Consider the following 24,899-nt stretch of genomic DNA (forward strand, 5'->3'; position numbering starts at 1 on the left):
AAAAAAAAAAAAAGAAAAAGGACAAACAAATCTGAAAGTGACAACTTCATAAACATACCTTAGTGCAGCATAAATGCCCTTGGATGTATTTGTTTCATTTCAGCATTATTTTCCACATGGTTATTTATGTATTCTTCAGTTTAACCAGGACAAGAACCACAGCACTTTCTGTGTTGCAAATCAGCTGCAAAGGCTGGGTCAGTTGTTGGTGAGTGCTGGAGGATCTCTTTGCACAGGATGCTCAGCGTGATGCGGCTCCTCAAGGGTGTACTTTAATCACTCCGAGAGACGGCAGTTTTAGGTTGGGGAAATGGGAGTCCCTGTGAGCAGCACTCACACATTTTGCCCATCATAAGAGCAGATAATGTGTGTTTTTTTCTTTTTCTTTTTTTCTTTTTCTTTTTTTTTCTTTTTTTAATCTGAGATTTCTTAGGCATTCTAAAATGCTGCCTTTTTTATGAGTAGGTGGCTCAGCCTGCTTCATAGCGTGGCTGTCTCATTAACCAGTGCCTGGCTGCATCACACAAGTGCTATGGGCTTCGTGTTATTAACACAATCCTGCACAGAACTGCATTAGAAAGTCAGCGGGAACTGCTGATGCTGGGCACTTCCTGAGACGTACTCAGCACCTTCCAGTGCTGAGCCCTAAATGATGGTCTTGAATTAAAGCAGCATATTAAATTTCACAGTCATCTTCATAATCAGGTAGGGGGAAAGGTCATGATATATCCGCCAATGCCTCGACACTAGCAAAGCTCCATCTATATGCATGAAAAGCAGAAAAATGTAGTTTAAGAAATGTGCTTTTAAAAATTGATCTAAGGACTGTAAAATCACTCAAAAGTCTTTTAATATGCATTCTTTTGCAAAAGTGATTCTATAAAGCATAGGTAGCTAAAAAGAGAATGTATATAATAATTTATCCATGACATGTAAATGTGAAATGCAAAAGTTTGTCATCTCTTTAATGAAAATGGAATGTACAATCTTAATCTACTGAAAATGTAGATTAATCTTTCAATCTTTTTACAAAAAAAAATAAGGTTCTGCATTAGTCAGTGGCAACTGCACTGGTGATAGCTGCAATATTCTAAATAATATTATTTCATAAGAGAATACAAAGGCAGGGAAATAATCAGTCAGAGGTGTAGGACATAGATACTTCCCTAGCTTTAATGCCAAATTTTATATTTCTTTATAAAATACAGTAGCATTTTTTTCCGATAGTTTCTATGACGAAATCCTGCTGTCTTTGTGTAGGCAAAATTACCACCGAAACGAGCAGATAGGATTTTACTGAAAAGTGTGCTCAGGTTTTTAAATAACATTATGTAAATTCCTCTTCTTAAACCACACTAGTCCTTTTGCAAGATAGGCAATGGAGTCAGTTTGAAGCAAACGGTCCTGGGATATGGTCCAGTTTCTCTGGGGGAACAGAAGCGGACTGAGCCACGGTAGATTTTGGCCCAATGTATGTAATGACAATACAATCCTGATCAGCCACAGCATACTCATTTCAAGCTATTGACTACAGTCCCAAAATAAAACACAGTAGTTTGATTTTTTGATCTCTTTTCCAAATTTAATAGCAGATATTTGTTCCACTGAAATGAATGGGGGGTGAGAAAAAAGTATTGTCACCTGTTTTTGAAAAAAATATTAATTAAACATTCAACTTCTTCTTACGGTGAACCACAAAAGAGAATAGCTTTAACAAGGGAATACAAAGGTTTTTTTGACTCCAAATTATATTAGTGAATACTGTAGAAGCTACATAAAGATATGTAATTGTCTTTGAAATGTTAATGCATATTTTACTTCCAAAGTTTTCTTTCTTTCATCTGTATCAAGTACTTGGGCTGCATTGCATCAGGTTAGACTGAGTGCACCTGAATGGCTCCCTGATAGCTGGGATAGCTGAGTATTTCATACCTGTCCATCTCTACAAACAACCCACAAAAATTTAAAACAGAAAGAAAACCTGCTGCTGCAATTCAGCAAGTCTATTATGAATCCCTAGGTGGCATGGAAAGCATTTAGACTCATTTCATTCACATGTCAGGTAAAGACTTTCATTTAGAAGTGAGATGAATGCTGAATAATGGATCTTTTGAATAATGTAATTAAGAATTCATTAAAGCAGCCCTTAAAATAAAATCTCCAAAATGCAATGCATGTGTGCTTTCCTCATCTACTGTACTAGTGAACCAAATGAATGAGCAGTACACAGGATAATACTGATGTTTACAAAATTCTCACATATAAATTAGRTGAACTCTCAATATAATGTATAATTTTAATGGCTTTAGAGAATGAAGAATAAGGATTCTTGAAACATATTGGTGTCATTTTCATGAGAAAAATGAACATATGCGGATTAAGCATAATCTTTGCAAGTCTGGGTTTTACTGTGTGTACTTACCTGAAAATCTCGACTGCACTGCGAAGAGTTCTATGGCAATTCTCATACAGATATTTTTTGTTATCCTTAGCATTTATATGATTGTTTTGAATAAGCATTGGTTAAAATAAATAAATAAATAAATAAATAAATAAATATTCTTATATGGATTTGTGACATAGCTTTCCAAATTCCTGAAGAGCAGCCCTCTCCAGTGAAACTTCCTCTAAGGCTATATGGCATGTCTCCTATCCAGGCATCAAGGAGGTCATCTTAACTTCACACCAAACAGGAGGGTGCCAAAATGTGATCTGCAGTAGCAATTCAAGAAGGCAACGAATTATGTCCTAGCATCTGTATGGGGACTGTTTAGCTTAGAAAAACAAAGTGATACAAATTCTCTGGGAATCTATCCTACTTGTCAGCAGGCAATCTGGGATGAGCATCGCAAAAGGGAGGACTATGCATGCTGAAGTTATTATGCTCCTTCTTGCATCACTCTCCATCCAGTCCATGAGCTGGACAATATTCAGCATCATGATTTTGAAGCAAAGTCTTGGCTCCTTTCGTACTCAGCTTGAATTTGAAAACAAACTTGAACTATTAGAGCATAAAGACTTGATCCAATTTGTGCATGTGGATATGTGCAGAGGGACAGAATTGGTTTCATGGGTCTTGACCTCTGGCATTCAAGAATAGGAGAGTCAAGGAAAAAATACATTTTAAGGGTTTAATGATGACAGAAGCCCTTGATTATGCAAAAGTGACTAAAACCAGACTGAAAGTTAAATGTCTAACTACGAATCTAGGCACACAAGACATTTATGTCTCTGCTGAATGGCTTGGACTACATGCCCAAGTTTTACACAGCCACTTATTCGAGATGAATTTCATTTAGCTTTTTCCTCACATGAGGGAAAAAAAAGCAGTGGAGAGACAAGGAAATTAAGGAAGCTGTTATGTTATCAGGAAGAGTGGCAGCACTAAGATAAATAAGGAAGAATAACTACCTTGATTACATTCAGTGTTCTCCACTGACTAATGTAAATGTCCTTCTGGTACAGAAATCATTCTTCATTTAAAAAAAAATTAAAAAAAAAAAATTAATACTAGGGCTACATAGGGTCAGGCTCCATTCTGTCTTGCATATGGTCAGCATAACAATGAAGGCCTCAGCAGCTCACAGAATTGACCTGTATTTTTGAGTATGAAGTACTAGGGCCAAAAAAATAATTTTAACCTGTTCTCGGGCTCAATTTTGAAAAATTGTCCCTGTTATCCCATGATAAAAATGTAATTACAACTCTATAACCATCAGACAATGTGATGTGATAGTCCTTTACGCTACTCSTTTTTCTCCTTATGAAAACCTATACTGAGATGTGGGAAACAACAATCTTCATCCTCCCATCACCATGTGTAGTGATACAGAGTGAAAATCCTGCAACTTCAACAACTTTGACTATTTTGTCTGTCAAGTTTTTCAGACTTGAAAAATTCCTATGCATGAAAATGGCCTTGGTAGCTTCTGTGTCAGCTGTGTACCAAATATTAAAAAAAAATAAATAAATAAATAAAAAAGAGAGACTAGATCTCATTTCAATAATCTGCAGCAGCATTATTATTTTTAGAGATGCGCTTAGCAAGCAGGCATTTATTATGCTAGGGRAAAAAAAAAAAAGTTTGTATATGGACCAGGTCTTTTTTCCTGGGCATTCAGAAATATAAACCAAATATCACCTGGCATTATTACAAGAGAGCTTTACCACAGAGCTGTGTGTTTTCCATTACAAGGTAGCTTTATCATAGAGCTGTATGTTTTCCTTAAAACTGTTTGTAGATATGTGACCTCCTAAATAATTTGGAAAGGCCCAGTACAGGGTTTATGAGGACGATGCTCCTTGTCTGGAGATTCATGAGGCTTCCTGAACGTTCATTTCTTCCAGACCTTTAAGTTTTTGCCATGATTCAGCTGAATGTATTTAGTATCCACCCCCACATTCAAGATACCTGCTTTGCAAGAAGTGCTCAAAGAAATAATAGCTGATTAGTGGACACTTTCAGTGGTGACTTCTAAACTATTTTAATTCAACAGCTTATCGTTATTACAGCCTATCCAGCTTTTCTGGATGCATGATCAGTCACTGAACTTCTCTTTGCCCTGGCAAAGTGCCTTGCATTTCACTAGTGGAGTATGCAAGCAGACTGCCATGCTAAATTTCATGCAGTGTCTTATGCAATTGTTCAGAAAGAAGATTCTGTAGAAATATAAACTGTTCTTATTGTGTAGAAATATAAACTGTTCTTATTGCAATGTCTCTTTTGTTGGACAGAACAATTTGGGACTGAGAAATGTGAGAAGGGGATTGGAATTGTCAGAAAGAAAGTGCCAAGACAACCACTTCCAAATTGCTCTTCTAAGTGAGACAAAGCAGGTCATTTCTTTAAATCATTCCTCTTACAGAAAAGTCCCTGACATTGCTTTGCAAGAACCTTAGGGTTATCACATTGCTATGAGAGAATCTAAGGAGACTTCAGCTCAGACCACATGGGTCTAATGGATGATTCTGCCCTAAAGGGGAGAGTCCATAGTTTCATTAGGAAGTTAGAAAAAAAAGACTGTATTCAGCGGCAGTCCCCCGATGTCACTTGTAGTTAATCAATTGCCATATGTGCCAATCAGGCTAAGTTAAGCTACAGGCAACTCGTTTTATTTATGGCTAAGAGACTGGGAATAGCCTATGCAGCTGGGAAGCCAACCAGACCGATGGATTTTCCACAAGCTGGCAGACAAGGAGGCAATTTATTGAGGGAGAAACCCCAGAGCAAGAAATTAAAAAAACTAAAATAAGGCTATGATATGTTTTACATTACAGAATTTCTCTTGGTATGGGTAWCAGCTTCTGAATATTTCAGCAACATTGCATCTCATCTCTCATCTACATATCCATTGAGAAGTGTTCAGCAGAAATTGCCCTTCGTTCTGCAGTACAGGATTAAACTGACTTGCAGCTCACTGCCATACTTTGGCCCTGAAAACTGAATCAGCTTTGTGATGATTTTAGAMTGGCCTAATCTTTACTCTTGTCAAACTAAACTGCAGGATTATCACATGAAACTTTTTCAAATGTCCAGATTAATCACATATGACAATCAATTTTTTATTCCACTCAATAGGGAAAATCTGTTTTATGTATTTTTGAGGGAAAAGGGGTTATTTAGCAATTGAATTCTATGATTTGTGACACTTGTTTTGAATTACACACCATTTTATCCTGGGAAACTGCTAAAAATAAGATGTAGCGCTGTCTCCTCCTGAGGCATTTACTTTTCTTTTCCTCTTGTATGTATACATTCTTGTATGAATATCTATGTATTTATTTACGTTTATAAATACATATATATAAGGGAATATCTTCTTGACTGCTTATTCACCTAAGCATTATGGAGCATACAGCATGTTGAACTTTGGCTTGATATTGTGCATTAGAACAAGCTAGAGCTAAAAACTAATAGYCCCAATGAGACATTTCTGACCATTCATGTCAATGGTCATATGAGAAACCGTAATTTTCAAACATATATGGTAAGTGATGCTTGTAGTTTTAATTTATTAAACAGTTTTCACCATTATTTAAATAAGTTTCTGCAAACACACCAAGTTATCTGCATATCAAAGACTGAATCTATACCTTACAGAGTATACTCAGTCTAATAATATATAGTTATTATTAAAATAAGGGCAGGAACTGTATGTTGTGTTAAAAGTAAGATCAGTTTAATGCCTCAGCAGCCCTGATTCTTYTTCTATGGTTCTGTCTGCTTTGGAGACCGAAAAATGCCAAGTCCAGTCTTAAAGGCTTCTGAAATAAGACTGAGAATTGAGGATCTTTATGTATTATTTTATATGGAATTAGATAYTGTATACATGCTATGACTCAAAAATAATGAGCATTTTGTTTTATTGGCTGTTAAATTTTCCATATTTAGACATATACTATGARCCAATGCAGCAACGAAGTCTATACACATCTTTAAGAACATAAATTGCTTATTCTGTGGAGTAAAAAAGCTTCTTCAAACTTTTTGTGCTTTAGAAATCACTGGTAATTGTGGATTATCATAGAATAAAGCCTATTTCATCTGCATAAATAGTTCTTGAAAGATTCAGTCCTAAACATATTGAAAGAGTCAGACCTACATGCCACTTAAATATGAACTGTACTTTAAGCATGTGAATGGTCCCATTGTCAGGGCAAACTGTATCATGATTATCGTTTTTTCAAGATCTCTCAACTCATTGTGACAAATATTCACATATCATAATGGAAATTATGGTATATCTACTGGATAATTATCACATCCCTAAAAATATACAAATTATATCTAAGCCTATTTTGCTTTCATATAGAGAATATATTTTTAGAATATGAAGGGTGCTTTATTGCAACAAACTCCTTAAAGAGCAAACGAAGAAATATTTACTGTAGGTAATGTGGTAATATGACGTAAAAAAAAAAAAAAAAAAAAAAAAAAAAGATTATTCTTAGACAAGGAACTTTAAACTCTAACAATCTCATTTTTTTTCCTATTTCCTATTTTTTTTCCTATAACCTCATTTTCCACTTTCTCCATTTCTCAGTTGTTGAAAGAAAAATACAAAAGAAATGCTCATATAGGTAGCCAGTAGGATGCCAGAAAGGGCCTTTATCAGTCAGAAATGGTGTGGTGCCCTCTGGATAATCAAATGTCCCTGCAACACTTTAGAATTTTTCATGCACTGAGATGCAAACTGAGCAATTTCTTCATGTTTTTTTCCCCTATATAGTTTGTTAATGCTGGAAAGGCAATTGGACAGTGGGGCCTCCTCATTCTTGGCACTATTTCAAAAGCAACTTGAAATGCCCTGACAGCAGTTCTTCTCACAAAGTAGCGTTAAGGTTGTGACACGGACCAACAAAAGGCTGACACACTCGTTAGCTTACCCTGTTGTGCTTAGGTAATGGTGGACTCTCAGATCTGTGTGTGATGTTAGCATTATATGTTCTTCAATAACAAGGTGCCAGAGGATGAATTGAGTGTAGAATGGCATCTTTAACTTTGGATTTCTAAGTTGAGGCTAGCTGCTTTCTTTAATGTTAAAGACTAACTATGCATTAATGATACAAACAACATTGATCATAATTACATTAGCTCATCAAAGGTGGTTGGTCTTTGAGTGTAATGTTTTCAAAATGACTGTGTTTCATAAAAGTGTAGCAGTAAAGTCTCTGAAGTATTTTCTAAAGAGTTATCCTGGTGTATTAAAAATCCTGGTCATGAGCTGGAATCTGCAATCAAACTTCCCACCTGTCCAGCAGGGTTCAAAACTGAGGTTTTGTTCTCAATACATTTCTGGTTTCAACTAACCAAAAATCCACTATAAATTGTTTCCTTTATAAATTTCATGGGACAGTTAATCCAGATCTGGAATTTTGGGACTGAGTTTCACTACAGCCATGGTAAAATAATAAAAATAATTAGATGAAGTACAGCAGAAATAATACCTCATATTTTTGTAAAATTGGCTAATATCAATCACTGTAAAATGGTCCTGCTTGTTAATGCTTAGCAGTTTCCAGTGTCTGTAACAAGAGAACTCACATGTTTCTTTGTAAAGCCAAAGTAAAATCGGCTCCTCAAAGATAACATATCCAGTATTTTTACACTCTCCAGTTACTTTAAATCAAAGTATTAACTGTGCTTCTCTTTTTACATTCACTGTGTTAGTGTGTTAAGGGTTTTTTTTTTCACTCYACGTCTTTAACCATGTTATTTTTATGTAATTTTATAAACATGCCCAAGAAATGCAATTTTGCAAGCCTTTAGCTGAACCAATTGCTTTGAGATTAGGATCATATATAGACTTAAACTTTCTGGATTGGATAATGATAGCTAAACATAGCACACTCACATGTTGTTTTTCAAAAAGGAGAAGAATGTCATTCATTTCACTGCCTGATCTTATATGATTTAATAGTAATTTGAGGTCTTGTGTCTCAGAAGAAAAAACACAGATCTTTCAGACTCACTTTCTTGGAATCTCTCTTTGTGCTTGTGTTAGCTTTAATTCCTATGGCAGGTATTCACTGTTCGGAAAGTTTGTGGGCAGTACAAGCAAAATCTTCATTGTGAGCTCCCTGTGGGAACCCAATGACRAGCTCTGTCTCTTCCACAAGAGGAAATACCTCGCATGGTATTTTCCAGTTTCTGAGACAGATTTTCGTCCTTATCTTTCTTCTCCTTAGCCTTTCTCCAGAAATCTTTCCCAATCTATAGCAGGCATCTTTCATCTTTGACTCTCGATCCTAAAGCAGTTGAGAATAAATGCTATAAAAAAAGAATTATCAGAATGTACTAGAAGACTAGGTCCTTTAAGGTAGGATCATCCTGGGAGAGATGAGGGAATTCTTCTTATCCCTGGGAGAGAAGAARTTAGGGTAGAATTTATTTGAGCAAATGTTGACACCTACATCTGTGGTGGTTTTCCTGGGCTTCCTTTACAGTCAATGCAGAGAACCAGGCACTTCTAGAGTGCAATTAAATTAGGAAGAGSTCTATAATAAGGCAGATAAATGTTGCACCTCCACTGCCCACTGGGACAAGCTCAGATTAATTCAGATCCCATCTAAAGTTATACAAGATGATTCCCASCCTTAAATGTGTCCTAAAATCACCAGTGTAAGCATAGACTTCTGAATTTATCAGAGACAGAAATTTAAAACTCTTATTTTGTCATATAAATAGTATTAACCTCCATATAAACTGAACTCTTTGAAAGTAGCGGCATTTAAAACCTCACATAACTTTGCACCCTCAGATAACGGACACAGAATCACACATGGATGCAGTGGTTAATTAGAAGCACAGGGATTATTAASGTATGTGGAGCATAGCATAGAGGGTTGGGGCAAAAGACCTGTGGGGAAAAATAAAGAAAAAAAGATAAAAGAACTGAAATATGGTCCCCCTTGATTATATTCATCTTTTCTTATAATCAACTCTGCTAAAGCATAGAATTTTGCTTGTTTGTTTTAGGAATAATCCCTGGTTTGTGCATAAGAAAATATATTAARTATTCTAAAAATGATTCCTTTTCTTCTCTGTGTTGCAGGGAGTCAGGGGTCAAATTCTCAGCTGCCGTAATTCCCATTGGAGTTATTCTCATTCATTATTGAAATGGGCTAGATCCTGCGCTCACATAAACTGGCAGGGCTGTATTGAAGTCAGTAGAATTGTGTAGATTTTTAATAGGGAAAAATCTGGGCCTTGAAATGTAGGAATTTTGACTAAGCTTGGTGCTCTTGGCCAAATTATTTTTTACTGTTAATAATGACTCGCTCTTTTTTTTTGTTTGTTTTGTTTTTTAAACCAGCTTATATCATAGTTGTTCAGCATATCTAAAAAGAAAAATCCCTGCAGTAGTGTTATAACAGAGAGTGACAAAACAACTGTCTGTGTCCTGTTTAACTCTTTGCCCAAAACGATTTATACCCCAAATGATTTATATAGTCAGTTTAATGAAGCTGTTTTGCTGCACAAAACATCTTCTCTGTTGTTTAGAAACAGCAGCAGATTACATGGCACAATTTTTTATCTTTTTTACATCAAGAAGAACTATGGTGTGCAGATCATCTCGGTGGAATAATGCACTGGTGCAGAGGAGCACTAAATCAAATGATAAATTGAGTGTAACATCGATTATGYTAGCTATGCATAGAAATATATACATTTGATGGTCATTATAACACATGAATGTTCAAGACGAAAAGTGAAAAATACATTTCAAGTTCTGTATATGTGAAAAACTGACAATGATATGTAATTTGCGTCTAGCATTAAATTCTATAAATCTGCTGGTGTTTTCAGCATTGAAAGCCTGATTCTAAATGGAAAGGTCATTATCATTATTAAATTTTATAAGAAAATCAGTACGTGTACTAGTATCTATTTAATAACTGAGACATCATGAATGTCAGACTTAACACACTTTGCTAGGTGCTAATAACTCTTTAAGTGTACCCTTGACTCGTGTCGAAGGCAGTATTGGAATTTTTATATTATCTGTACTGCCTGGTAGCATTTAAAAGCACTTCTATAATAGTCAGGTAGAAATAYAGTGACTTCACACAACTTTACCTAATTTTACTCCTTTTTCAAAGGTTAAGCTAAACTCCTTACTCCTCCCTTGTAGGAGAACTGGATGTGCAGACAGCTGAGCCACAATGGACCTGTCCTACTAATCTATTCCCTCAATTTTACTGGAGTATATTGTGCTTCCTGAAAAAAAAGTATGTGTCAGTAATGACAACAAAATGAAGTCTTTKGTACCAAAAATAAGTGCTTGGCAAAACAATATTTGCATCAGTGTCAAAATTGCTTTTTGAAATGTGTTGGTGAAATGGTGCTGTCTAAATATAAAATATGTATTTATTCAGCATTTTTTAAACTTTTCTAATCCCAGMATTATATTATCTCTAATTCAAGTCCAGTGATAAGTTGATACAGCTTGTTTCTTTTTCTATTATATATTTAAATTAAAAATTGGAAGATGTAKTTTCTATTAATGAGTTTTGTAGGGGCCTTTTAGTATTATGTCCCTAGGCGAGTTCCTTACTTGATATGAAGTCCTCATAAGAGGTGCTTGTGCACTTGATTAATTCATAAATGGTGTTGAGGGCTGCATATTTGCACAATTCTTGTTAAATCATGGAAGTCTCCTATTTCTCTGTAGGGTGAACTGCAAATTGTGATGCCCATAGCATGCACGTAATCACATACATCTACAAGTTCCAAATTTTCCAAGTATTCTCATCTATGCAACATTCATCTCCTGTGGTAAAGGTCAAGATCCCTTGGAAATGTTTATATCAGTTTTAAAATAAAACAGGCAGACAAAGAGAGTATTTAGTTTGCTGAGAAAGTAGCAGAAGCAACTGAGCAATGAAAAATATAAGAAAGTTTTGTATTACTCAAAGGAGATATTTGCAGATAATTCAATATTGATCTAAATAAAGGATGACACTGTAAATGTATAGGTAGTTCTTCTGAAGAAACTGCCTTGTAAATCTACTGGAAGAAAACTCATTCAACACAAATACGAATTCCTCTAACTAATTGGACTGGATTCAAAGCAGAGTTTCCCAATGAAGTCAAGAACTCTGACCACTTAGCAGGATCACTTCTATATTCACCAGTATTTGAGGGCTACAGCTAATAAACTRCTTTGTTAGGATAATAAGGAAAGGGAACAGAAAAGGACAAAAATATTGTCATAACACTCTTCTCTGAAAGACTATTGCTGGCTACTGCACATTGAGATATGAAACTGGACCTTACCTATTTCCATGCAAAGAGAATGATAGGTGTTAAYGTTGTTTTCTAAATACACTATTTGTTTCAAAAATGTAACTTCATATTACTTACTGTGATTGACATTATAGCAGGACCCCTGTTGTCGTGCTTGAGTACAAATGTGTAAAAGCACAAGTGCACTTTATTTCCTCCCAGGAAATAGGCCTTCAATTTTGTTTTCATTCCGGAGCAAAGGAAAAAGCCTGACTTTGCAGCCTTGTGCCTGAAGGCCTTTACCTCAGAGGAWGACTCCTGAAGTTCTCACCTGTGACCGAAGAGCTATACATACACTATATGCTAAACAAGTTTTTTGGAAAAATGCATAATTGAGTCTCAAGGCACGAAGAGCAAGCCAGGTGGCTGGGCTGATTATTGGTTTCTATTACTGTAGTTATACTGCTTTTTTTTTTTTTTTTTTTTTGGGCATTCGCCTCTCTATTTTATCTATTTTATTTTGTTTTATTGCAGGATAGTCAATTCAAGAAANATTTTATTTTATTACAGGACAGGGAATTCAAGAAACTATGGAGGCATTCCAGCACTGTTAAAGACAAAGACAGAAGCTTAGCATGGCCAAAATTTCAAGCTTCTGTGTTCTAGTGAGTCAGATTATTCAGCAAGCATATTTACATAGATGAGAACTCTTTGTCTCTTTTTCTTTGCAATTAAAGTAATTCATTTGAAATTAACTTTATTTTGGATTTTTTTTCAGGCACATATGCCTGCCCCTAAAAAAAATAGAGCACCTAAAAAATGTAGATTTGTTTCTACTACGCTCTGCTGTCAGTTGTCAGACTATAAGATCGTCAGGTTGGTTGCAAATCACACTGGAGAAAAATAAATCCTGGCATTGGCAGGTACTCAGGTACAAAGAACAGCATTAGATACTTTACCTCAAAGACTTGAAACACAAGACCACATAAGTTAGAARAAGAAAAGGCCAGATTGGTGTGGGGAGTTGAAGGAACTCCCACTGCCCATGTCAGATGAATGAAAGTCAAAGGGTTGGCTAAGCTCAGGAGTCTGTGTTCAGATAAAGTCTTAAGGATGGGTTTAACTTCGAGCAGGTGCCCCACTTTATCAAGTTAGGCAAAACTGCTCAAGGCCTTAAAGTCCTGTGTGTGAATGAGGTACCTCACCGAAGCATGGCCATTATGGAGATTGCAGCGTCAGTCTATAACAAGTGCACTCCCCAGGAAGGAACTTTCTTGTGTGAAAAAGAAGTGTTGTTATAGAGACTGGGTACGATAAGGCTGCACAGTGTTCTTTGTTTCAACCCACTAGGGTGCTGTCTTTTCCCATATTATTATTATTGCATGCTCTGCAGCAATTTAACATCTCAAAAAGCTAATAGTTCTCCTTAAATTGTAGCCTGTGTACCATTACTGATAGCTACAGTAGAGTGCAAAGTCTATTTGCACACTACATATCCTATAGCTTTCCCTTTTTTTGCAAATCAAAGTGCATCAGTAGAAAAACAGCCTATGCCCAATGTTTCAAATTCTGGACCAAATTCTGCCTCTGAGGTTTGCAGAGGGCATTCTCTTTGCAATTCATATAATTCTTTATATATTCTTTATATGTATTCTTCATATATATTAAGTAGCACCCAAGATGCTCCAAAAAGGGACCGAGTCCTTATTGAGTGTTCTTTGCACCACCTCAATACTATACAGAAACTTAAACTCCTTTATGTAGCAGTAGTAGTATTTTAATATAAGAATCACCCGCAGTCAGGTGTATCTGGTACTATGCTGACTGCTTTAAGCCCTCATCAAGGAATACAATTTAATAGGGGAAATGGGCAAAGACTCTCTTTTACTGCTTTTTGAGAGATGCTCTTGTATAGTTAAATTATAAAGRCATGTGTGGAAAGTTGTACTACAGACTACGGAAGGGAGTTTATGGCTCATTGTACACAGTGGTCAGATCATCTGGTCTATGATTCAGGAGTGTTCCAATTTCAAATGTGCAAATAGCACAGCAGGGTCTGTGTGCCCTAACACAAGCTTTGGTTCCTCTGCTAACACTGTGTGACACYGTGCCGAGAGTCTTGAAGTCTTGTGGGGACACTGCATATTACCATGCTCTTAAATGGCCRGTCTACAGTTTTACTTGTCACTGTATGGGTGGAAGATTAAGTGAAATGTAAAAAGCTTGCATTTAGGAAAATAAAAAGGATTTGGCATTCTGCTTAACTGCTTTTACGAAGAATGGAGAAGTGAAGACAACCTAAAAACTTGTAAGAGAAAGGCAAAACTATGGTCTCTAAACTGACAGATTCAGGCCATGATCCTACCTACCCCAAATTTCCATAAAAACAGAAATATGTGGGAATGTAACACTGAATGATCATTTGCATTACAGTATAGTTCAGATAACTAGTTCTTCCTGTCATGAATGCCAATTAAGGCTGATGGACAAGAAGAGGCTTCAGCTACTGCTCAGATCAGCTGTCCAGGTGCTGTAATCTGGGATCAGCACACAAAAAGTCATTCTTCAAATACTATGAGCCAAGTTTCTAAAGAGCTCTGGTATTTATAAGATGATCTAGGTATAAGTAGTAGAGCAAAAAAAAAAAAGCCTTGAGTTTCAGTGGTCCCTAAATGTGGCCACAGTCAATATTCCAGTCTAAATTGTCAGTTATATAGTGAATAAATGACTTAACAGATTCCTGAAATGTCCTTGAAAAAGATCGCAACGTAACTCCTCTGGTTCATTATGCTGTCATAGCTAAACTCTTCTGCTACTTCCACTAGTTCACTTAGGATGAATCTAGGTTATTGATTTAGCATGTTGTGGAGAATTTTGGGGGTTCAAGTTTGCTTTACACTTATACTTGGAGACTTGCAGTGTGCACCAGGAGCACAGCAGGGGCACATGGAGCACTTTTTCCTCCTGGTGGGACAGAGGCTAAAGCTGTTCTCTCTACTTCAGTGTGCAGCATAGGCATTGTGGCAGACTAGCGGTTAGTGCCAGCTGAGTGTGTTCTATATGATTAAAGAAGACATCATAGCTATGTTAACGTTAGTGAGTAGTTTGGACCAAAGGGASCAGATATTTAGAGGAAAGAAGCTTATTCTGAGGACTGAATATCTACACTTTACACACTTCTATATTTCTACTTTGGACAAGCTCTGYTTAGCTCATCCAGATTGAACCCTCAGTTGTGGCACATCTGGTGTGTCTCCTGAAATCATTTGCAGTTCCATTTCTTGTGTAAAGAATCAGAAACTTCAATTTCACTGCACGAGGAGAAGTGAGGCATGGTATATGGGGTGATCAGCAGATTGCACTCAAAAGCATTCTCCTCATCCTAACTTAAACACTCATGTTGACACTGCTTGATCATCTACAACCACCACTGTAGTTCAGGGATAAACAGCACTTCCTTCCAACATGAGAATGGTGGAGAGAAGTATCAAAGGGTTCATTTTGTGTTAGACTGAAATGTTACAGTGAGACATACCTGTATGGTTGTTGGAGGTAGCTTGCRTGAGTGGCTGGACTTAGAATTTGGCTCTAGGCTTTATTATTATTGGTGATACTGATCTTGATCTGGATCAAGACTGTTGTGTGAGGTAGCAGGGAAACACAAAACTTCAATCCCTCATCTTGATATGTCATCCCCTAAATAAAATGAGAGAAGTAGCAAAAGAGTGTGACTAGCAAGTATACTATCTGGAAAAAGATCGAGACTCTGAAAAAAAAAATACTGGGAAGAAAAAAAATAGGAAAGAAATAATAACCTCACAATTTTATTCTTCTCAGGCCACATCTCCAGATCCCTTGTTTTGGTAGCACTAAAAAATGAAGAAACAAAAATGAGGGAAGGAATGTTAATCCAAATATTCAAAGTTGCATCTTGCAACTTCCTATGTACTTTTTCCTCTCTCACCAAACATTCCCTGTTTTAGGCAACTCTCAGCTATTAGTACTGAATTATGGAAATTTTAATCTGGGGTGAGTAATAAGTCAGTCCCACAATGCATAGCTTTCTTGGATCCACAGAGAATTTAAAYGGTAACTCTCTGTGTCTATATGTCTCAGAGTGCAACCAGTCAGTCTGGTACRGGATAAGATTAATTAGATAAGCTTTGAATTTGTCCAGGAGAGCATTTAATTCTGAAGATGAACAAGAAAGACAAAAATACAGTAAGGAAATTCTTGGCTCTCCTAAAGCTTACAGATGTTTTTTGCTTCAGCTGTCAGTTACCTGCATACAACCTAAAAATGTGGTCAAAGGCGTATAGAGTGAATGGTTGAAACAGTTAACAAAATCAATAAATGTGCATAGAAAGTAGATGAAAACATAAACCAGACTGAGATATTTTTTCCAGACCAAGATTTTTAAGTCTTCTGTATTTTGTCATTTGTTAAACCACAAATAGTTATAAGCATAGCTGCAGTTCAGAGAGTCTTTGTTTCTAACATAAACAAGGTATAGGGCATTGGTCTGTATGTCAGCCAAACATGACTATAAGTTACAAAAATGATATATATGTATAAAAGAAGTGTCAGACACTAATTGAAAAATTGTATTTAGATATGGATAAGTATAGGAAATGCTTAACTCTAGAAAGGCGGTAAAAATTTAACAAAAAAAAACCCAGATTAAATTAATGTACCTACTACAATGTATATGGGAAATTAATTGAATTCAATGCACTACTCTCAAAAACTGAGGAAGTTTGTGTCACTATTCGTACTGAAGTTCATCTGTCTTGGATGTGAAAACTTCTTCTCCTAAAATCTGTATTCAACATATGCAGGTTTTTGTTTAACTAGACCTAGGAACAGAATATCTTACTGTACCAAACTGAATTAAAYGTACAGAGGAATTTGTTTTTTTAGCAGATGAATTTTTCTCAGTCACAAATTGAAATAATATAGCTCATCTAAAATGGCTGCTTTTTTTAATAAACAGGTCATATATTAAATGCCCAAATCTGTAAATTACTTATATTAAATATAGACTTTTTCATTTCTGTTTTCCCAAGTAGCATTTCCTTCCTATTGTGAACACATTGCTCACATGTGAACATATTATGATCCTTTCAGATCATTATTTCAAATGTACTTTATAGATTTTTTTTCTTCTAGAAAGCAAGAAAGAATTCAAATAACTATGTTATCCACATGTGTTTTGATGGTCCAAACTCATTTAGCTACCTGCTGGGTAGCAGAATCTCTGCAGTAAACAATGTTCCAAACTTAAAAAGCCTGCAGAGGTCAGTATAGCAACATCAACAAGAAATTATATAGCTTAACTGAATAGATTAACAATCACAAATCTTTATAGTTAAAATATTTAAAAAAAAAAAAAAAAAGAAAAAGAAAAAAAGAAAGAAGCATTGTTCTGGCCATTACTGTAACTGTGGGAGTATTATAGTATCTGATGGTTGTATCAGCAAATCTCATATGCTTTTTCATACTCTAGATAATTTTAAAAAATGTCTTTCCAGTTGAATTCGTTGATTATAAAAGGGTTAAAAGTATTTTCCTAGAGAATGTTTGGGAAAAGTTATTTGATGGGCATTATGGAAAACTTCAGCTCTCTCTTCAGAAACCGTCTGCTCTGTGCTGCCCTGTCAGTGACCTGCGCTCTGACATTGAAGGAAGACCCTCTGTGTGGGTGAGAAGTAATTTGCTTCAATAGCTCTTCTGCCCCAGACATGTATAAAAAAAAGAGACTGTAAACACATATCCTGCGTTTCCTTTGGCGCTGGCTGAGCTGACACCATCAAACTCATTCAGTGCAGAACTTTTAGACGCTTGTGACGAGCTAGACCGGGGCTAACGATGCAAACACTAAATGCTAGGCTTCAAGCTCTGTGCAAGGAAATCTCCAGAACCTAAAGGAAATGACAGATAAATAGAGCTAATTAGACCCTTGAATGATTTACCCTATTGACTGGCTTTTCATGACCTGCCTTCTCACCACAGTAGAAAGCAGTTGCATTAGTGTTTCTCTGTATATTCTTAATCATGTATTAAAGAATACATTGATGTTCAGACATTACTGTGGGGTCCACAGAGAGCCACTGCAAGAAGCAAAGTAGGACCAGACATGTATAATTTGGTTTCTTCAAAATGCTCCAGTTAGAGAGTCAAGAGTTCATGCACAGTTTCCACACCATGAAAGACTCTAATTAAAAAAAAAAAAAAAAAAAAAGTTGTTTATAAATAAAATATTTTTCTTTCATAGTTGTGCAAAAGTTTGGGGACAACTTTTACTTTCATCATACACAGTGTTTATTCCTGTCTCAGCTGTTCACCTTAATATGCAAGAAACCACGAAATATTTTGTAAGAAGGCAGGCATTTATAGGTTGAAAGTGTTTCTTGAATTCAAGTTGTAAACATTTTTCTCCCCTACAGACCTTCATGTAATGCAAGTCTTCGTATCTTTATGTCTTACTACTTTAGTAGTAGTTTGTTCAAAACTGTGTAAATTCAGCAAAATTATCTGAAACACAGAAACTATCATGAATGAGTGATGGGCCGCATACTCTGCTTTTATGCATTTCTACTTTAACTTAATGCAAAGTGCACGCTGATCACCGGTAGTGGGAGGACTACACCTGAGCTCTCTTGGGTGTAAGACTCATTCTTCCCTTGGGGTTTGGAGCACATATGTATATATGTCTATGTATATATACAATTAGACAGGAATGGTGTTGATGCCTGGCATGAGTCTAAGGTGGTAATGTTATAAAAATAATGAAGCATGTCCAATTCCACTTACTGTCTCTGCAAGCCTACATTGTTGCACTACCAATTAACTCATGAGATTATCACTGCTCACATATACATTAGTCACTTTAGGTTTCTGTTGCGGTGAACTGCTATGCGAGAAAGCTATGGGTTCAGATATCCAGTGTCAGGAAGACTAAGGCAACCTCATCAACTCTCAATCAAAAACTATCCCTGAGAAGCTGATAAGAGCCTGTTGCAGGAATGTAGTAGGTGGGAGGGAGGTCATAGAGACAAAGTTTAAATGTATATTAAATCCCAGTCTCTACCGAAATAGCTTGTTGCCTGTAGCAGCACTAGCATGACAGTAAATCRAGTATCTGCTTCATGTGATTCTTGCAAAAGCTAGTCTAAGGATTTCTTCCTATGCCACAGTCATAATTATCTACCCGAGAAGGACAAAGAGATGCAGTTCACCCCCCTTCTCTTCAAATTTTAAATATTGTCAGGGATTGTTTCGCCATAACCTATACAAATTCAAAAGATTTGAATTTGGTCCCTTGAAAGAAGAGAGGAGAAGATTCAAAATATACATTAGTACTTAAATAAACAGTTTTCACACAAACCTGCCACAAATTGAAATATCTAGGAAAGCTAAATAGACCATTTTGCAGACTTTTATTTTTGAAGATTATGTGACTGCACTCAAGTGAAAAAAAAAAAACTTCTAATATAATCACAAACTTGCTTCATCTTTGACATTCTTTTCATGCATGGTAGCTCTCAGACCAGCTAAGACAAAAACATAGATAAAAGAATTTTGGTCTGAACCTCAGATGAAGTGCAGTGACTTGAAATTCAAGCTAGTAGTAAGAAAGTGAAAGGTGAGCAGGTTAGAGCTGGTGATATAGATCTTATCCTCACAATGTTGCTGCTTATTCATTTATTTCAGCTGTGTAGATACAGAGTGGAGATACAGGACATCACCTGAGTAAAAGGGCTTCATCCTTCCTTGGCAGTGACATGCAACACTGTTCACAGTTCTAGCTAATTAGAATTCTCAGTTCTGTAAATCAAATTAGATTTTAAGCATTTGTGATTTCAGCAGATTCACAGTAGCTGTGGAAAAGAACATCAAACTTCTCTTCCCTACTCACCACATCTGTTTCTTATTTTTTATTTTTTTTTAATTAGTTCTTTTCCATTCCCTAGACTTTATCAGTAATATCACAATTTCCAAAGTTATATTTTCAATTGTCCCTTTCCTCTCCAGTAACATTCATGATAAATGGGGAGGGAAAAGATTCCTTTAGAAAATCCATATCTCCATGAATGCATCTCTGTTTCATTTAGACAGAGCAAAACAAATTTTTAAAGTGTATTTAGAGTCAACAACAAAATAAAGTTAGTAATCATTGCTGGAAAGATGTACTCAAGTGTTTTCAAGAAATAATAGACCTACCTTAAAATGCCAGTGGATGCCCACTACCAAAAAAAAAAATACCAGATTCAAATCTATCCTGCGGAAGTCTGTATCAAAAAATCTCMCTGGCATCTGTGAAAGCAGAATAGAATCAGAGAACAATTTCTCCAATTTTGTGGAAAGATCTTTTGCAGAAGACTTATAAAACTAATGTCCACATGTAGAATTATTTCATTGTATTACTTGCAAAACAATCTTCAAATACCTCCCTATCATATACTTTTGAAAGAAGTTTGAGACAATAAATCAAAGTGGAAAAAAAAGATCAGTATCTCTTAATCTTTACATAAAAACAGTGTGCAACCAGCACGGACATTTGGCTAACTAGTTCTCTTCGAATCAAATACCCGTGTGGCTGGAACATGCAGCCCTATGTGTAACACCCTGGGCCACACAGCAGAAATTACCATAGTGTAGGATCATAGAAAAGGTATACATTTGCAGTGCTACGAACAAGATATCCTCATTATATATAATTAGAAAACTTATTTTCCCCCGCTGCCCTAATTTGTTTTTTTATCTTCACTTTTGAAATTCTCCATTGGCTTTAATTAGATTCTCTCTGAAATCACCAACCAGGTGAAATTAGAGCACTTTTAAGTTCAAAAAAATGTAGCTGATTTTTTTTCAAACTTTTTTTTAAAGTTGAGCTTTATTCCCTGAGGCCAAATCCTCCCTGCCCTTTCTCATGAGATTAGTTTTGTTCACTTCAGTAAGGAAACTTTTCAGAAGAAAGCAGGTTTTGGCCCTAACGGGATGTACCAAAGCTCTTCTAAATATAGATGTAAGATACATGATACAAATCCTCACTGAGGGAAATCAGTAGTGTTCCTCTTAAGTCAATGAAGTTAAAAGCATTTCCAGAGGTTGAAGATTTTTCCTTGTGTTTTCAAACTTCATCAGACTTTTCCAGATATACATCGCATGCAAATGCATACCTTTTGCTAATGACATTTTTTAATTTAAACATTTTCTTATAATCAATACCTGCAAATTAGTTCCCATTACTATGACAGAAGAAAATTTTATCTAAGAGAAATCATTTGTACAGYCTACATGCCATGATATAACAATAAAGATCTAATTGTTGATTAAGAAATTAGGAAACAAGCCATTTGAGAAATACAATAAAAGATACCATTAGCTGAAAATAATACAACTCAAAGTTTTAAAATGTTCTTCTGGAGCTTTAGAGATAGAGACAGTCATGTCCTTGTGATATTTCAGTGACAATTTCTATTTTAAGTGTCAAAAACAACTCTGATATCTGGAGCAAGTAGTGTAGTATTCTCTCCTTTTAATATTCTAATCGTGAGGTGTAAAGTGAAATGGTTGCACAGTGTAATGGTGGTAAAGAAGCTKAGTGTCAATGAGACGGGAAAGGTGACAGACACAGAATGAGTCCCCAAGGTGCTCTCCAAGTGCATTGGATAAAGATTCCCCTGGGAAATTTTTCTCATTAGTTCTCAGACACAGTTCAGTAATTCAATAGCACCAGGTTACCATTAGTCACAAGACCAAAATATGTTACTTTCCATGCTTTAGTTCCCTGATTTGTATATGTCATTTTATGAGTGAAAATTATGAGATTACCTATTATTCCAAGTAAGCTGGTATGTTGTTTACATATCTGAGTATGATCAATGGCACAAGGGTGCTGACAATTCTATTATAAAGGGAAACGAGAATTAAAAGAACATATATACTGTTTTGATATTTGAAACTGCATTAATGAATGATTATATCGTACAAACACAGCCAATATATCACAGACTGATTTTTACATTAGTACTTGAAAAATAAACTACAGTTTGAGAGTCAAATCTGAAATTATCAACAAGGAAAAAAATTWAAAAAAAAAAAGATTGTTTCTGTGGGTATTGTCATGTTAAAACAATTTTCCTCGGTTTGAAGTTGAAATGTGTATGTATTCAGTTAATATGATGGAGGAAAAGTAGCTAAAAACTTTGATGGTTAGCTAATTTTATGTGTAATTACTCTATGAAAATGTTAAACTGAATAGGTTATTCTCGACTTTTTTTTCTATGCAATAAAAAATGTACTTACTTTTATGCTATCAAAGTTAACTGCACTCCCACTCAGCACTCGAAGGGATAATGGCTGGAGGTGTTGTCTACCTCATTACCAACCAAGCTAGGAAGAAAGGAGGATCCATCCCCAGTGGTCATTTAAATCCTCAGTGTTATATTTTAAAAAGTAATGATGAAATCCAGAAAACAGGAAATATAGGTGCACAAACACAACAAGCTATTTTACTTTTTACCTGTGCAGTTAAGGATTAGTTTATAGCGTTATGTCTAAGTCCATGCACTCCAGAAGGTCCCAATTTCATTTTCACTCCTGATTAATGTATTTAGCACTCGTCGTCACTGCATCTTGCACTCGTATTTAAGAGACAGTAGCTACAGATAATTACTCTGCCTAAAGTAGTTCAGAAAAGTGCAGACATTTTACCTTTTCAAAAGGTAAAATACCTTCTCAAAGGCTTTTTCTCTTACTTGATTTTGTTTTGTGGATAGTGAGCTTGTTTTTCCCACCTGCTCATGAGCAGTGTACAACAGTTAGTGAGAAACATAATGTTTACAAATAATTGTCCACCTGGAATAAAAAAATTGAAATCTGTCAGTCAGTAGGTGCTTTGTTTTCAACCTACCAGCCTTTGAGAGCTTAATCTATCTTTCATTGCAGTGAGATCAAAATTGTTTACATGATTTTGTAGGCTTTTAGCCTACAAACTCAACCTATTTGTAAATTCCTTAACAACTGTATTATACGCCCAACAAAATTAAGTCTTGTGCTGTAAATAGCAATTATTCTTATGACTAGATCCTTTGTTATTCTTACTTTTGTACTGCAAAAAAGGCCATATGGTATCTATAGTGTCATGGTATCTATGCCAAATCATCGAGAGACAGTTCCTGTTAATCACATATGTTATTGCATTGAAGTTGGATGTTTTACTCCTATGATTAAGGCAAGAATAGTTGTGTCTTTATTCAGRCTTCAGAATGGCAGTTATCTAGCTAGAAGTGTGGACTTACCTGTATCATGTACATTATTTTTCTTAAAGACATGTGCTGCAGCCTCCAAATAATGCCATTTTACTGAAAATATTTCTCTAACTCTTTAATACCAAGCTACTTCCAAACTAGTGATCGGGCTCCAAATAAATAAGTTGAATACTTACAGTATTACTTATGTGCTATACKCAAGCTTATCACTGACTTATGAATTGTAAATATTTATAAGTGGCTCATATTAAAGTAGTTGTCAACTGCAGCTACAGTACTTCACCTTCTGTCACTCCCAGGTATCAAGGGGGCTGATTCAATCACTCTCTTGTCTGGCTACCTTTCTTCTCCTGAATACCCAAATCCCTAAACACAACAAAATATAAATGAATGAAAAGTGCTAATGATGCATCATTACCAAGAGGTATCAAGTTTTTTAAGGTCCTTTGCTGACTAAATTTTAAATTAGCACAATTATTCAGAGCATTCCCCAAGGCACCATTCATTATGCTTAGCTGCTGAGCTAAGGCACACTGCAAACGAAATATATATTACTGTCTACATGTCTGTCTGCCTTCCAGCAGCAGAAACACATGTAATATCTCCCAGAAAGTGCAAAACTCAGAATTCATCATATAAAACATGTTTAAGATGCTGAACAAAATATAAGTGTATATATATCTTAGCACTGATGACCATGCTACATTTTTATTATTGTTCTATTTTCTAAAATTTATCTATTATCCTTAAAGGTCACAAATAATATGGACAGAAGCTATAGCACCAARTATTTTGTTCAAAACATTGTATCATCTGGTTCCTTATGCAGCAATTTTATTTTCAAGTGAAATAGAAAGGTTTTTGGAGCTGGGAGCTAGGATGGCTCAGAAACTATCTAAGCCTCCTGCTCAGAAACTTTGCAGTGCACCATGGATTCATTTTTTCCTCGTCGCTGTGACCAGCAAATATGTCTAAGGGAATAGATTTCACAAAATGAAAGTTTTGCTCAGCTCAGATATCAGACCTTATAGAGTTCCCAGAGCTTCTACTGCTAATGATCCATGTTGATTCTATCACTACGTTAAGTCAAAATTTGCTATTATTATGGAGCAAATTAAAAATCCAAACCCCTTGCTTGAGATGATTTTAGACAGTTCTCTGAAGAATAAGAAAGGCAACATAGAAATAGTCATTTTTCCTTCAACRGTCCACAAAGTAGATCAATCTGAAGCAGTAGGCAATATGCACGGTTTTATTCCTCATAAAATACTGCTTGTATTTTTTAGAAGAATAACAAAACAATCATCCTTTATCCTCACACTACAAGTTAATAAGAAAAGTGGAAAAAAGTGTGACTGCCTCCGTTCAAGTGATATACATATGGGCTGACCAAACTACAAAGTGGAAAGCCCCTCTGGTATAGCCTAGTGCCCATTCATTCTCACAGATGAAAATGGGTACATTTGTAGGAGAAAATTATTTCTTTATGTATCTAGCTGTGAAGTCCTGAGTTGCTTTCTTAGCCCAATGACATCATCATGTACAAGCTGGGCCTCACTGCGCAGATGTTCTTTCATGTGCGATGATATCACTTTCACTAAAACACTAAAGGCATGACTTTCAAGCAGTTTTAAAATTCAGATCAGTTCTGCTCATATTTAATCTAGACATGTTGKTTTAACACCAAGCCAAGCCAGACCTTTTAATGTTCAGTGGCCATGATATAAAATTCTTCACTGTGTTGCACCAATAAATTCAGAAGTGCAGTATAATTTGCTATAGTCACAGTGACCGTTGTGAAATTTAAGCTTGAGTTTAAAGCTCTTTATATTCTCAAGTTCATTTTGTGTTCCCTGCAGTTCTTTGAGGCTTTGGACAATAAGGACAGCTTGCCT

Source organism: Nothoprocta perdicaria, unplaced genomic scaffold (assembly GCF_003342845.1).
Source record: "Nothoprocta perdicaria isolate Ctin4 unplaced genomic scaffold, notPer1 scaffold_125, whole genome shotgun sequence".
Taxonomy (NCBI): domain Eukaryota; kingdom Metazoa; phylum Chordata; class Aves; order Tinamiformes; family Tinamidae; genus Nothoprocta; species Nothoprocta perdicaria.